The following is a 6681-nucleotide window of genomic DNA, read 5'->3' as shown; positions in this document are numbered from 1 at the left end:
CTCGTAGGTGGCGCTCTCAGTACAGTGCCCAATGTCATTAGAGCGAATGATTTTATTTGTTTATTTTGGAAAAGTCAGTAAAAACCCTAGAACAAATATAATCACATAGATTTGAGGAGAATTAATTCAGGAACTTAAATCATTGATGACTTTTTGTATAAATTCCATTTTAACCTCAGTGCAACTTTATAATCATCATCATTTTCAAGTCTTCATCTGAACTTTACACACTCTTTGAGGTAGATGCCTGATTCTAACTGTCTAGGGCCATTTGCCAACATTTTCTTGGGACAGTTAACGGTCTGTAGACGACGCGGGCTGGCTGGCCTTCCATCCAGTTGGTCTTTTAAGCAGTTCTTGCATAGTGGAAGTTGATTACTTTTTTTTTCTCAAGTTTTATTTTTTTTGATAGAGACAGCTGAAGAGTGACAGGAATGCAGGGAGAGAGAGAGACGGGGAATGACATGCAGGAAAGATCCACAGGCCGGATTCGAACCCTGGGCTGCGGCGGCAAGGACTGAGCCTTCGTACATGGGGTGGTTGCTCTACCAACTGAGCTTAATGACACCCCAGGAAGTTGATTACTTTCAATTGCATCTTTTTTTGACACAGAAAGGTTGAGACCTGAAATGGTTGATGTATTCTGGGTAGAGGTCTCCTTCCTGACACAACTCTAAGAATGTATCTGGAACCTCCCTGTTGCAGGTCACAAGTATTTACTTACCACTTGTCTTCCCTTTGCCTGTAAAAGCACTTATAGTGTAACATCCTGTATATGTGTGTAACCCGAGGGGAGCCCTACACAAACCTCAGTGCCAACAATGGCAGCAACTTTCCTGAAGCCTTGTCCTGGAGTAATGGGGCCTCAGTCTTATCACAGAATGCCAAAGACATAATGAAGACATCTGTGTCGTCTGAGTATTTCTGAGCGTACTTATCCTGCCTCATACTTACACTACACTTTAGCTGGAATAAAGTTAATTTTTTTAGGTTAAGTACAAAGGACATTATTTTGTTATATCTTTCAGAAGCACATCTTATGTGTCAGTAATAGATTAAATGTGCAGAGAAACATTTTTTCTCATTGTTCCCACTCAGTATGTTGCTTTATTCAAATGATAATACACATGAAGCACATTTCCTAACACTCGGCATGCATACCTTTGCAAAAACCACTATGAGAATTATTCCCTGCAGATGGTATTGATGGCTGAAATGTGTCTGTATGCAGCTGCAGTTTTCTCAACTTGAAATAAATTTTAAGTTAAAAAAAATTAAATAAATTTTAGGCTGCCTTTATATGTTTTCTTTCAACATATTTATTGTATTTTGAAAGAAATCTCTAAATTGCATTTACACTGACTAATACAGTTGTATTTACATGTAATACTCTACTGACACCTGTCCAGCTCTGGTACCTCCAGTCCAAAACCACTGACAGTCCCCTGAGCAGCTACTTTAAGATGTTGTTTTTTGTAGTGTGCCTTCTTTTAACTCTGCAAAGCTGAAAAACATGAGGTGTGAATTCTGCCTCACAGGGGATTTCCATTCCATTTTTCTGACAAACAATGTAAGGGCCTCCCATGAGAAAAAGGCAGCAAAGCAGACAGAGTTTAACCCTAAACAATCTTGCACAACCTTATCAGCCTCTGCTGTTTGTTTGTGGCTGTTTGACAGTGCGTTTGTGTGTGATGGCTCAGGCGTTCGACAGCGATCAACTGACTATCACGGACAGCTGTGGAGATAGCATCAGACACCATCGTCAGGTGGCTGGCTCCTTGAAAGCAAAAGGCAGACTCGGGCTGACAGTCGTCTTTGGGGAATGGCTCTGGCAGCGCAGGTATTCCAGTGTAGTTACTCAGAGCCGTTCCAGGAAAACAGAATTTGAATTATTTTCTTTGGAAGACCCAGGCGCATTATGACTGTGTTTTTTTGGCATCCAGTGACTAAACAGCCAGGAGTTTTTTTTTAATCTGCAGTGTCTGAAACACACTTTCATTTCTTCCTTGTCTGTTTCTTGTTTTAACCCCTCACTATATTAACCTTGCTGACTGATGCAAGACATCAGTGGGATGAGTATAATGGCTTTCAAAAGGAAAATGAGTTGGAAATTGCCTTAACTTATACCCCCTGAGATCACCCAGGGAATCTCTACTGTACATGTGATTATTCTGCTATCCAGAGACCCCGCCGCCTCTGATGTGGGGGCCTGCCTGCCTGCAATTACAACCCATTAGCCCCTGATTGATAGCTTCTCTGAGGGCTAATGCATCGCTATAGCAGAAAACAAGATAAAGGGAAAATGACAATAAATACATAAATGAATAAAACGCCACTTCTCATTACTCAGATCTTTGGCCTCTTTGCATCATTTGAGTGACTAATGCAGTTTTTATCCGCAGACAAAACTTAAATGAGTGAATGATGGAGCAACACATGGATCCACTGAACACTATAAAAACTATATCGCCCTGTTGTAAAGTCTGACTAAGAGCTGCAGTGTTCGTTGGAGCCGCTTTGCTTATTACAACACGTTAGATTACAGAAACTTTAGTGCAGCATTATAATTGATAAGGTCTGTGGTTTAACAGTAAGACAAAAATGTGTGCCAGCGACCTGTTGTCTCCAGTTACAACCAGGCATCACTATCAGTAACGTACGCAAAGCACTTAAGCTCTGTGGAGCCTCTTTGTGTTGGAGTTGTCCTCAAATAATCCATCTCTGCTCTATCACTCTTTACTCTTTCTATGATTTTGACCCGTGTGCACATGTGTTACTGCATCTTTTTCTCCCCCCTCAACCCCCTACCACCCACCAATTGCTCCCCCTGTTGAATTACATCCCTCCTCCCCCACCTCCTCCTCACCGCCTCTGACTGAGTGACAGTGTGGGGCCTGGCTACTCTCCTGTCGTGAGGCCTGCATTGAACGCTGGGTTATTGCCCCCTAATTATCAATTACAGGGCTCGGCTTCCACACCTGGAGCAGGCCAGGCTGGGAATGAGCTTAGCCCATTAGGATGGACCTCCGGCTGGGCTGTTTATGGAGGGGGCTGGGCTCTACCCTCTGGAGGTGTTAATGGGCCTTCAAGGGGTACAGTCAGCAGGCTCAGCCATCAGAGTGTCTGATAACAGAACAAGCTTCATGCTACATTACTGCTGGGATTTCAATGATTATTTCTGGTACAGATACATGTCATTATTTGGCATTATACAGATTTGTGTGTTCTGTTTCCAGGCTGTGAACCTTTTAACTCAAATTCAAGAGATATTAAAGTTATTGAATACAGACTGCAGTTTTATTCTGATATTTTGCATTATTTGTAGATTCATTAAAGATGCACCGACAGGGCTCTGTGCCAATTTTACACATCAATGTCAATAGTCAAGGGGAGTACAGTACACCCTGTTCGTCCAGGGCACATATGTGGCCAGGACCGGCGCTGCCTCTAACAAATAACACTAATGATTTGCATTACAGCAAGTGTAGATTGTTTTTGGACCCATATCAGGGACTGCATTTAAAATGTGTGATATTTTATTGCCATTTCATTGGAGTTGAATTTGCTTCAGTGACCTCACATAAAACAAAACCCTCAAAATATCATGTAACCACACTTGAGACATAAAACCTAAAATTACCATATTCACACAGTTAAAACGTTAATGTGTGAACCTAAAAATGGTTGAATAAATGAATAATAAAACGAGTGTTCCCGCTGGGATGCTATCAGCACCACAAACGCAGCGTGTTGTATACCACTGTGCGCACTTAGTGTGTGTGTCCTGTGGTGAACAGTCGCTGGATATTTGCTTCCATTTTTAAAATATTTTTGTCGCCACTTATGAGTCGGAAATCTGAAACTCTATGATTTTGACCACAAGTTGAATTCTAATCTGCTGAGAATTTAAGATGGGAAAAGAAGGTTTACAGATAAGAAATATGGGGTCATCACCTATTGAGTTTTCTCAGAAACACCTATTAAACATGTATAAGTACGTCCCTCCAGCCGGGAAATGTAACAACATTAGGAAAGAATCTGCTCTCTGAATTATTGCCTCTGTTTAAATTCTCTTCAATCTCTGCTTTCATTTGCTCCTCCAGCCTCAGACTTCCATATATTTAGAAAATGTCATCTGCTTGTAGGTAATTATATCTATATAAATATACATTTGCTTAAGCATAAATTCAAGGTACTTATACTTACAATATGTCATACTCTTCCTGTTCAGTTAAACAATCTACCTCCAAATTCTGTGATTTTTAATGTGAATGTTTGTGATAAACTGAAGGATGAATTGTTCCTTCATGGATTTAGAAAATTCTCCTACTTCTTAAAGTCAGTGTAAAGTAAAAATAAATATGTATTTTGAGTTTGTCAGACCAAAGAAGAAAGTGTTATTAACCACCCATCCAAATTTGAATCATTAAAAATATCGACAAGTTTATGAAATTAGGTGTGCAAATCAAGTGAAAATGAGCAGGATTCTCAGCTCCAGGAATGTGGAGGTGTGTCGACTGAATCCTCTGAAGCCGCGCCCACTCGTGGGGCAGGCAGGCAGCAATTTTGAAGCGACTGAAACGTGTCAGATGAGTTCAGAAAATGACATGACTAACTTTGAAACACTCTGAGCGAGACGAATTAATCTCTATCTCTCTGCTAGGGGTGCAGGCGTACACTCAGGGTAGCCTCAGCGTGTCATCGAGCCACCCTTTAAGGACCGCCCCAAAAAATCCTGGACTGAAAAACTAGTGAAAAACTGTTTTAACCTCTAACTCCACATTTCAGTAGTCTTTTCACATGTTTTCAACAACTATTCTCCAAAATATTTATCTATTTTGAAAGAAATCTCAGAATTGACATTACATGGACTTTAAGGTAATAGAGTCGAAAATTAGGATGTTTTTCTACGGAAAAGTTGACTTTTTAGGGATACGTGGGTCTGTAACGTGGGTCTGTAACGCTACAAACATATGACGATCTTACAGACCATGATGCACTGCTGTAGATTAAACTAACCAGCAGTATATAAAGTAGCTAAAACATAAACATCCACCACAGAAAAATACAACATACACACGAATGCAGCAGTAATATTAGACACTATTTTATTTTTAAGTAAATAATGCAGTACTTCTACTTGTAGTAGAGTACCAGGACCTGAATACTTCTTTCACCACTGACTTTTATAGTGTGTGTGATGAAGTATGACAGAAGACATGCATAGATCACTGCTTTCATGTTGCCTCCCCTCTCGTCTCTCTATTCATGGAAGAAGACACAAAAATAGATGTCTTTTCACCCTTGAATGCAAATAGATTGACTTGGCCTCTTATCATCACAATAGTTGCTCTTTCAAACCCGTCTCGTCTGTGCTCTATTCAACTGTTAGCAGCGTTTAGGTGAAGGAGTCAGCTTATAGCAGCCGTGCTCTATATCATACAGCAGATTGAAATGAAAATGAGGCATTTCTTAAAATAGCTGCAGGCAGACGGGGGTAGGCTCGTAGCTGGAGGATTGAGGGTGACAGGGGTGAAGATATATGTTATGACTTTCTGTGTATTTTAGAGCTCACGGGTTGTTTTGCCATGCTGAATGCGTCTGAGATATGTCACAGGTGTTATGATGGATTGGAGAGCGTGCTACGTGCTGGATTCACTGCAATAGATTTACATCATGTGAGTGTGAGAAAGACAGAGAGAGAGAGAGAGAGAGAGAGAGAGAACGCAGGTGTGTGTATGTGTGCTTGTACTGTAGATGCAAACACACATCTGTATTATTATTGTGTGGGTTTCAGATCACCTCCAACGCCCCATCGGTCTTCCTGCTGGTGTGTGTGTGTGAAACACTGCATTTGTGTTTGCATATTTTGGTAGAGGCAGAAAAAGGGAGGAAATGAATGACTCAGAAACAGTTTTGCATTTATTAATTAATATAAAAGCTCTATGATTCATAGGAGATTGATACATATTCCTTTTGCATTAAAAAGTCACCTTATGAAACATGTTTTATTGTTATGTACATGACCTTTTATAGTGCTGCCAGAAAGTCCCACACAGTGACTCGTCATATGTCAACATATTTTAAGAGCATGAAATGAAAAACCACAACACTGCTTTGATCACATACAGCAGTACTGCTCTGCACTTTTAAGTGACACTGTAGCTATGTTTGTGTTTTTGTTGCTCATAGTTATTAAAGGACGAGTCCTGTCATGTTCTGTATTTTTCTGATTATCAGGAAATTCTTTGAAAAGACCAAAACCAACAATTAAAACAAATACAATGAACCTCCAACAAGTATCGTCGATGTATCTTCTGTGCCATGGAGCTCCATTATTGTCCAGGAACAGTTACTTCATTATGCTGAACATGAATACTGTAGACTCACTGTCCTGTCACTAAAAATACTCGCTAGAGCACAAATGTGTATTAATCCGCAGCTCAAAATAGTCCCCAGAAAATCCACTATTTAGTAACATTTGCTAAAAACTACAGTGCCCAGACTTTTTAGAAAATAATCCACCCTTTTCTTAAAATTACACTTTATATTAATGAGCAATTTATTTAATGATTCATGTCTTTAGTAGGAACGATTGGGCTGAAAGTCAAAAAGTCTTGGGAGATTGACTATTGATTTATTATCAAAGCCAAGACTAGTGTCAGCCCTAACCTCTAATAG

This window comes from Larimichthys crocea, chromosome XII, assembly GCF_000972845.2.
Source record: "Larimichthys crocea isolate SSNF chromosome XII, L_crocea_2.0, whole genome shotgun sequence".
In the NCBI taxonomy this organism is placed as follows: Eukaryota; Metazoa; Chordata; class Actinopteri; family Sciaenidae; genus Larimichthys; species Larimichthys crocea.
This window is presented reverse-complemented; position numbering follows the sequence as displayed.